Source organism: Nannospalax galili, unplaced genomic scaffold (assembly GCF_000622305.1).
Source record: "Nannospalax galili isolate Female #2095 unplaced genomic scaffold, S.galili_v1.0 scaffold158, whole genome shotgun sequence".
NCBI lineage: Eukaryota > Metazoa > Chordata > Mammalia > Rodentia > Spalacidae > Nannospalax > Nannospalax galili.
Window position 1 is genome coordinate 6077393 of NW_008345290.1, and position 9719 is coordinate 6087111.

A 9719-nucleotide genomic window follows, 5' to 3' on the forward strand; every position below is an offset into this window, starting at 1 on the left:
AGGGTGTGGTGGGGGACTAGGCTTCAGCCTAGCAGGAGGGAGCAAGAACTCTCAGCACTGCAAACAGAGGGAAGGGCTTCTCCACAGATTCTTGCTCATTGATTGTTGGTACTAACATTACCATACGGCAATTTATACCAAAGGCCTAGGAATGAACCAGCTTGGGACTTGGTTTATGTTTGAGATATGTTCAATAACACTAAACTTTTTGTCAGGGTTTTTTTTGATCTTTTTGAGACAGGGCCTCCCTGTAGCCCCAGCTGGCCTGAACTTGCTATGTAGACCAGGCTGGCCTCGAACTCACAGAGATCCACCTGCCTCTGCCTCCTAAGTGCTGGGATTAAAGGCATGTGCCACCATGCCCGGCTTTTTGTCAGTTTTTTTTTAACTTAAAATTTATTTTATTTTATGTGTATGAGTGTATTACCTGCATGTTTGTTAAGTGCACCCATGTTGTGCAATGCCCACAGAAGTCAGAAAACGGTGTTGGATCCCATGGAACTGGAGTTACGGACAGTTGTCAGCCTGCATGTCAGTGCTGGGAATCGAACCTGGATTCTCTGCAAGAGCAGTCAGTGCTCTTAACTACTGAGCCACCTCTCCAGCCCCAAGGCGTTTTTTTACTTAAGACAGGGTCTACTGTGTAGTGCTGGCTGGCCTGGACCTCATTCTGCCTCCTGGGTGTTGGGATCAAAGACAGGTATCCCCATGCCTGGCCAAAAAATGAGTTTTTTTGATAAAGCAGAATGAACAGGCTATCAAGGCTGTGCCCATCATAGGACCAGTTGTGGGCAAGACACTCACCTGTGTTTGGGTGTGTGCTCCTGTTGATCCTTCAAAGATGCATGAACGCACAGCAGCACATCCTGTGGTCATAATTCTCCTTGTACACATTTGGCACTTACTCTGAGAATTGTCTTTTGACTTGTGGTTTTATATATGGTAAAATGTGAGGATGTTAGATACTCTTTTTCTTTTTTTTTTTACTTTTCTTTCTGAGTCAGCTTCTTCCTGTAGCCCCAGCTGGCCTAGAACTCACTATGTAGACCAGCCTGGCCTTGAACTCAGAGATCTGCCTGCCTCTGCCTCCCGAGTGCTGGGACTAAAGGCATGTACCACCATACAGGGCTTAGTGTCCATCTTTTTTTTTTTTTTTTCTTGGTCTTTTTGAGACAGGGTCTCCCTGTAGCCCCAGCTATCCTGGAACTCACTATGTAGACCAGGCTGGCCTTGAACTCACAGAGATCCTCCTGCCTCTGCCTCCTGAGTGCTGGGATTAAAGGCCTGTGCCACCACACCCGGCTAGTACCCGTCTTTTGATGAATGGTTAAAAACTATTCTTTGCACATTATCTCCAGTGATAGTGATTCAGGAAGGTAGGATCATTTAAGGGCAGGGTGTTTTTTGTTTTTTTGTTTTTTTCTTGGTCTTTTTGAGGCAGGGTCTCCCCTGTAGCACCAGCTGGCCTTGAACTCACAGAGGTCTCCCTGTCCCTGCCTCGTGAGTGCTGGGATTAAAGGCATGGGTCACCACACCCAGCAGGCACAGTGTTTTTAAGAGCTGGACATGATGCTTCATACTTCTAATCTCAGGTATTCAGGAGGCTGAGCCAGGAGGATGGGACTTGAGGTCAGCCTGGTTACATAGTGAAACCCTGACCTACTCACCTGTCCTCCATCTACCTACCTCTGAAGTTAATTACAAAGTCTGAACACAGAGCCCAGCAACTTCTTTACACAGGGTCTCCCTATTTTGCTCTGGGTAGCCCAGAATTTGCTATGTATACCAAACTGGCTTAGAACTCACAAATCTGCCTGCCTCTACTTCCCAAGTCTGGGATTAAAGGCATCACCACCATACCCAGTCAACTTCCATTTTTTGTTGCCTTATGGATTTTGCAAATCTGAGAATAAGAACCCCAGTGAGAGGGAGGGTGGAGGTGGCCTTCTTTAATGTATCTCAGAGCATTTAGTTGAGATGGATGAGATGAGAAGATCATGTCATACTAATAACCAAAATGAGCTGAGCATGGTAGTGCAGGCCTGTAATCCCAGGATTCGGGAGGCTGATTCAAATTTAAGGCTAGCCTGGACTACATAGTGGGTTCAGGGTCAGCCTGGGCTACATGTTGAGATCCTGTCTCAACAGTCAAAATGATAGGACTGGGGAAATAGCTCAGTTGGTAAAGTACTTGCTTTGTAAGCAAGAGGCTCCAACTTGAATCCCCAGAGCTCACATAAATAAAAGGCAAGTGTGGTGGCACACACTTGCAACCCCATTGCTGGGGGGGATAGGTGGATCTCCGGGGCTCACTGATTATAGCCAACTTGGCAAGTTGTAGGCCAGTGAGAGCCCTACCTTAAAAAAAAAAAAGATGGCTTCTGTGGAATGACACCCAAAGTTGTTATCTGGCCTCCCATGCATATTCACACATGTATACAAAACACAGGGGTGGGGCAGCTACGATGTGTGGCATACTTACCATGTACCCAGCACAGTTATCTGGGTTCCTTCATTTAACCCTGCAGCATGCTGTGGAGCTGCTACTATTGCTGTCATCCTCACCTTTCAAATGCAGAAGCGAGGCCTGGAAGGTTGAAGTTATTTTTCCGTGATTCTAATGCAAGTGATGGTAAAGAAAGGATTTGAATCCAGTTACCTTGATTCTAAAGTCTCCTTTCGGGCAGAATTTGGGTGGATAAAATGCAGGGTAAAGGCTTATTAGTGGTGTACTCACATAACTATAACAAGAAAATGAGCAAAGAATTGAGGTCTCCATTATCATAGACATAGAAATACCACCCATTACCACCTTGAAACAATTGTACCGAGAGAAAAAGAAATGGTAATAATTGTTGATGTGAAGTTTTTTATGCTAGTGAAAGAAGTTTTTGTGCACAGAAAACACTATCGTGGTGCTGTTTTATATTATTAAAATTATTGATGTAAGTTTTAAAATTTATTTTTAGTTTTATGTGTGTGTGTGCCTTTGCGCGCACTCTCACAGGTGCCTACAGAGGCCGAAAGAGGGTGTCAGATCTTTTGGAACTGTAAGTATAGGCAGTTGTGAGTCACCCAACATGGGTGCTGGGAACCTAACCAGGTCTTCTTGAAGGGCAACAAGCTCTCTTAACTGTTGGGCCCCTTATTTGTTTCCTAATCTGTTGCTAAGAAGCTCTGACTAGGCTGGAACTTGGCCAGTAGATCAAGCTGGCCTTGAACTTGCTGTAATCCTCCATCCTCTGCCTCCTGAGTGCTGAGATTACAGATATGAGCTACTTCACTTAGCTCCTTTAAGTAATCTTACTCTACTTAAATTTTCATCAAATTTTAACAATTAAAAACCTGATTAATAATCCCATTAACAAACATAACCACTCTTAAATGTTTTAATCATCACATAAGAATTTAATGTAGGAGCTGGAGAGATGGCTCAGTGGATAAGAACACTGACTGCTCTTGCAGAGGACCGTTCGATTCCATGGAGGCTAACAACCATCCACAACTCCAGTTCCAGGGGATCCAAATCCCTCTTCTGACCTTCTGGTGCCACCTCCTCCGCATTGCACGACAGGGGTGTACTTACACACGTGTAGGCAATACACTCATACCCTACAATGAAAATAATCAACAAAGAGAAATAATTTAAAGAGCTGGGTGTGGGTGTGGAGGTGTATGCCTTTAATTCCAGCACTCGGGAGGCAGAGGCAGGCAGATCTCTGTGAGTTCAAGGCCAGCCAGGTCTACAGAGTTCCAGGACAGCTGGGGTCTACAGAAGATAAGACTATTTCCAAGCGAACCTAGGATAGCCACAGAGATTAACGGGAAAATTCAAGTTTGAAGTTGAAATATCAGGCCACGTTCACTATTCTGCAACAAATCACCTCTTAACACTCGAACTATTGAGATTTTCCATGCACAGAGGTGGGTGAAACCCTGTCCAAGGCGCAGTTTGGGAAACGCCCAGATGGATCTCCCCATAGTTCATGAAAATACATAAAAGTTGAAAAAGAAAAAGACAGAGTTCAAGAAAATATTTTACAGCAGTCACACGCCCTCCGTCGAGATTCCACGGCTAGCTCGGGGTCACCCTGGTCTCTGCAACCGCTCCGCCTTCGCCAGTGCTGCGGTCAGGAGGGCGGGCGAAGTGGGTCTCCGCCTGGTCCGGCCAAGCGGCGGGAGGAGTCCAGCTCCGTCACGCCTTGAGGGGAGGCGGGTCCCGCGGCCGCACCTGGGCAGGCGGCGGAGGCGGAGGCGGAGGCGGCTTGGGGCGCCGGCGCGGGGCCGCAGCGTGCGCGGGGAACTCTGGGCTGCGCTCGCTCGGGTGCGCTCCTGGGCGCTCGCCACCGCCGCGCCGCGCCTTTGAGTCAGCAAACTCAGCGCTCCGCCGGGCCCTGGCCGCGCTGCCGCGAGGACGGCCGGTAGGTGACCACGGACCCCCGGGGAGGCTTGTGGGCGGGGACGGGCGAGCGCTGCCAGGCTCCGGTTCCCGGGCAGGGAGCTGAGTGGAGGAGCGGCCGCCGGGTGCCCGCGGGATGCACCTGCTCAGCCCGGCTCCGGAGCGCGGGAGGGGCTGAACGGGGGTGGAGACACCGGAAAGTGGTGGTCCCTCCACCCGGCGGGGTGCGCGTGGGAATCTTTAAATTTAAGGAAAGGTAGCTTTGAGTTTAGATTCTGGGAGGGGCTGGCAAGGATATTTTTTTTCTTTTGTGGGATTGTGGGATTGATGGAAAAGACCGCAGAGAAAAGGTTTGGTGACTGGGGAAGCAACAGCCTGCTCTGGATTCTGGAAGCATCGTAGTTTTCTAAAATTACACGGATCATGAAGCTGGAGATGGCCACAGAATGCAGCGCGATGTGGTCTGCATGACGGGAAGGACTTCTGTCTCCGCGAGGCACACTGATGTGGAGTGATGGACTAGAAACCCAGAGCAGGAGGGAGGTTTCACGTGATCTCCATCAACCCTTTCATTTTACCAGGGGGGAACCCAGGTCCTGGAGGAAAATGCGGGGAAGCGGGTGGGGCAGGGCGAGGCCCCGCACCTGGTAGGCTTCTCATGCCCAAGTTCTGGCACCAGCTTTAGGTGCGTGAAAGCCCCCTCCTTTCCTGGGACTGGGTTGGTCGCGAGGCCTGAGGGGGACCAGTGACGTCAAGGGCCTCCAACCACTGATCCATCTCTGAAGGGACTTCTCAAGAGGATGTTTGGTGTCCTGCCAGCAGTATCTCAAGTGAGGCTGAGGAATCTGCCATTACTTCCCGTGATGAAGTGACAGGACTCCCTAAGGCAGGGATACAGCCGGAAAGTCATCCCTTTCTGCCTTCTTCCTGGCTCCCCTCCTGGTCCAGAGGATGGAGCCCAGGGCCTTGAACATGCTAGTAGGCAAACACCTTACCACTGAGCTGTACTCCAGCCCCCATTTATTTATTTTTAAGGAAGGGGTAGACTTGAGATTGACTGACAGGCTGTCAAGAATAACCTTACAAAAGTAGAATCCATTTAGTAGTAACTATTTGGAAGACCTCGTTAGCAATGACTTCTATTTAGCTGAACATTGGGTTTCTTCTGTCAGCTTGGTCCTCCGTTCTTCTCACTTTGTGGTTACAGAAGTGGACTCAGGCTGGTGCTACCTTCAAAGGAAGTGTTCCCATGGTGGTGGTGGGGTGGGGTTGCTGTCGTGACCATCCTCCCCCTTCAGTGCTCCGGGTTGTGATGCCCACTTCCTTTTATTGTACCAATGGGAACAGTTTCTGAAATTGGTGTCTTGAAAATAGAAATAAGCAAATTCATTCTTTTTCAACGTTTTCAACTCTTTTTAAAGAGTTTCTGTTGTATTCTCCTTGACTTCAGCACACTCTTCATCTCGTTTTGCAGCCCTGGCACAGCATTACTTTCATTTTAAGTTAAGCCATTGGGGGAACTGGTTTCTCTTTCCTCTTTGGTTGCAGGACTGTGGTGTAACAACCACTTGTGAAAGACAGAGAACAGCTTGAGAAAGGGTCCAGCCTACAAAGTCTTTCATTTTGAAGAATGGCAAAGAAGGGTGTTGACTAAGGTTGGAGAGTCCCCCAACTTTGGGCTGACCTCACCAAAGGTCTTTCTTTTTCTTACTGATGTAATAGCTATGAGTCAGCATTTCTGTTCTCAGGCCTTGTTCAATCTAGGGTTTTCAGAGGGTTGTCCGGTGGTTACAGCTTCTGCTTTCAGACTCAGTTGAAATCTTGGCACACTTGTTTGCTAGTAGAGATGTCTTTGGCAAGATACTTAGCCATCTCTAATCCTTATTTATTTGTTTAGTTATTCAGGCTTTTTTTAGACAAGGTCTTATTATGTAGCCTGTGAAGTCTGTCTTATTCAGCATCTTTTATTTTATTTATTTATTTATTTATTTTATTTATTTATTTGTCTTTTTGAGACAGGGTCTCCCTGTAGCCCCAGCTGGCTTGGCACTTGCTGTGTAGACCAGGCTGGCCTCGAACTCAGTGCTCTTAACCTCTGAGCCATCTCTCTAGCCCCTTATTAATTTTTTTTTTGGTCTTTTTTTGAGACAGGGTCTCCCCATAGCCCCACCTGTGCTGGGACTCACTATGTAGACCAGGCTAGCCTCGAACTCACAGAGATTCACCTGCCTCTGCCTCCTGAGTGCTGAGGTTAAAGGCATGTGCCACCATGCCTGGCCCCTTACTAATTTTTTGAGACAGAGTCTTATATGGCTAATCTCAAACATGCTACATAGCTGAGGATGTCCTTGAACTCCTGATCCTCCTGCCCATGCCTCCCAAGTGCTGGGATTACAGGTGTGTACCACCACACCTGGCACTATTAAAAAAAAAATTTTTTTTGGAGCCAGGGTTTCATATAGCTCAGAGCTGGCCTCAAACACAATATTGAGGCCTTGAATTCCTGATCTTTTTGCCTCCCCTTTCCAGGTGTTGGGATTGCAGGCATGTGCCATCACACCCAGTTTTATTTTATTTATTTACTCTTTTGGCCTTTTGAGACAGGGTCTCTTGTAGGCAGAGATGACCTTAAACTTCTGATCTTCCGCTCTCTACCTCCCAACTTCTAGGATTGCACATGTATGCCACAACCCCCAGCTTAAAAAGGATTTCTCTGGACAGGGGTGTAGCTCAGTGGTAGAGCATTTGACTGGCCCCTGAGGACCTGGATTCAATCCCAGAATGGCTGAAGAAGCAAATTAGATTTTATGTGGCAGTCTCACCAAGTCATACAACAACCTATACAGCCAATTTCATTATTGTTTTTGTTACATCTGGGGGAACTAAAGCATTTATGACTTCTTTAAAATCCTCAGCTCACATTGTAACCACCAAGCAAATGTGTTCCAGGTTTCTATAAAAGGTTATAATATTTAGGGCTTAATATATGCCAGGTTCAGTTTCAAGTGATGAACTTGTTTGTGTGTGTGTGTGTTCAACATACACATGCAGCCCCTAAGATAGGTTGTTTTTAATCTTACCCTTTTAAAATTTAAAATTTGGGGGGCTGGAGAGATGGCTCAGCAGTTAAGAACACTAATTATTCTTGCAGAAGACCTGAGTTTGAATCCCAGCACCCACATGGCAGCTAACAACTGTCTGTAACTCCAGTCCTAGGGGATCTGACAGCCTCTTCTGACCTCCATGGGCATTGCATGGCACGGATGCACTTACCTATATGCAGGCAATACACACATACACATAAAATAAAAATAAAAAGAAACAAAATTTAAAAAAAAAGTTTTTTTAAAAAAAATGGGGCCTGGAGAGATGGCTCAATGGTTAAGAGCACTGACTGCTTTTGCAGAGGATCTGGGTTGGATTCCCAGCACCCACGTGGCAGCTAACACCTGCCTGTAACTCCAGTTCCTTGGGATACAGTGCCCTCTTCTGACCTCCAAGGGCATTGCCCCTCACAAGTGCATCATACACATAAAATAAAAACAATTAAAAAATTTTAACAATTTAAATTCCCTCCCATCTCTGTGTATGTGCAGGTCCACACATGCCATGGCGTGTATGTGATGGTCAGGACAATGTTTGGGAGTCAGTTCACTCCTTCTGCCTCTGGTCTCTGCTGTCAAACTGAAGCTGTTAGGCTTGTGCTTTTACCTGCTAAGCAATCTTACTGACTTCCCTTCTTCTCTTCCTCCCTTTCTCCTTTCCTTCTTTCCCTCCTTTCTTCTTTCTTTCAACTGGGTCTCACTATGTAGCCCTGGCTGGCCTGGAACTCTGTAGACCAGGCTGTCCTTGAACTCAAAGAGATCCACCTCTGTCTCTGCCTTCTGGGTGCTGACATTAAAGGTATGTCACTATGTCTGGCTGTCCTTTCTTTATAGATGAAGAAATTAAGGCATAAGGCCCAAGGTCAGACCACTAGTAAATGACAGAGCCTAGAACTGAGCTAGGTGGAGTAACTGTGGAATCAGGTGGTGCTCTATGTATTTAAAGAGCTGACCATACCTCAGTCAAGGGTGACTCTTCTCCATTCCTGATTTATTTTCCCTAAGTAACCACTTCCTCTGCCAGTTTCTGCAGAGGAGGGGTTTTCATCCTGCAAATGATTCAGTGCTGTCTTTGGGATTCTGTATACCTATGTGTTGCATTCTGTTTTAAAAGCCTGTGGTAGTCATCAGTGATCTTAACTCTGGGGAGAGAGAGATAAGCTCAATGGGCCTGTGGTCCTCTACTTCTCTGCAAATGTATGATTTTATATCCATGTATAAAAGTGTGTCATTCTGGGGGAAGAATGCATACCACCTTCTTCTAAAAGGGCCACCCCTGATGGAAAGGCTAATAATGACTCTCGTCCAGTAATCTCCATCAACAAATGATGTATCAGTGGCGAAGCAGAGTAATTCCATCTGAAGTAGAGGTGGACTGGAACTCAGGCTTGACTTCTGCTCTGGATTCTTCCTTCATCCTGGGGAAGTCTCTATCTGAGAGGAGGAGCCGGCCTCTGGATTTCCAGGAGACTGTTCCCAGATCTCTTTTCTGGTGATCCTTATAGAGGATTGTCCTACTCCTAAAGGCAGGTTGGGTGTGTAGCAACAGACTCACTTAATTCAGAAGGGCATTTTCTGTAGATAATGTGATCTTCAAGCATTTGAAAATGACATTCATTAGTCAATTTCATTTTTGTTCCTGGGTATGGACCAAAATGCATTGTTTACCCTTGATATTTTTCAGCAGGCCCATCCCTCCCCCCAGCGAAGTTCTCACCTTGGCTTCTAGACATTAATTTTCTAGACCTTATACTATGTATTTGTATGTCTTAAAAGATGAATATTCTTTTAACACTCAAGAAATGTGATTGGGTCAGTCATGGCGGTGTCCACCTATAATGCTAGCTCTGGGGAGGCTGAGGCAGGAGGATTGTGAATCGGTCACTGGGCTACACAGTAAAACTGTTGTAGGAAAGAAATAAATCTGGTGGATTAATATAGAATTTATAGGGGCCAAAGAGATGGCTTGGTGGCTAAGAGCATTGACTGCTCTTTCAGAAGACCTGGGTTCAATTCCCAGCACCCACATGGCGGCTAACAGCCATCCAAAACTCCAGTTCCAGAGGGATCTGATGCCCTTTTCTGACCTCTGAGGATGTTGCATGACATGGGTGTACTTACACACATGCAGGCATTACACACACACACACACACACACACACACACACAAAATTTTTTTAAAAATGAAAATTATATAAGCATTTCTTTGCATCCCC

The 9719-nt window shown here is 46.6% G+C and overlaps 1 protein-coding gene across 2 annotated transcripts in view; it reads left to right on the top strand.

The window, feature by feature from the left end:
- Window positions 1-4284: 4284 nt before the first annotated feature.
- Snx10 (sorting nexin 10) overlaps window positions 4285-9719 on the top strand; it is a 71506-nt gene continuing 66071 nt past the window's right edge. For both annotated transcript variants that reach the window (XM_008841497.2, XM_008841496.2), the window contains exon 1: window positions 4285-4421. The gene's annotated coding sequence lies outside the window, so the exon portion shown is untranslated. The remainder of the gene's footprint in view (window positions 4422-9719) is intronic.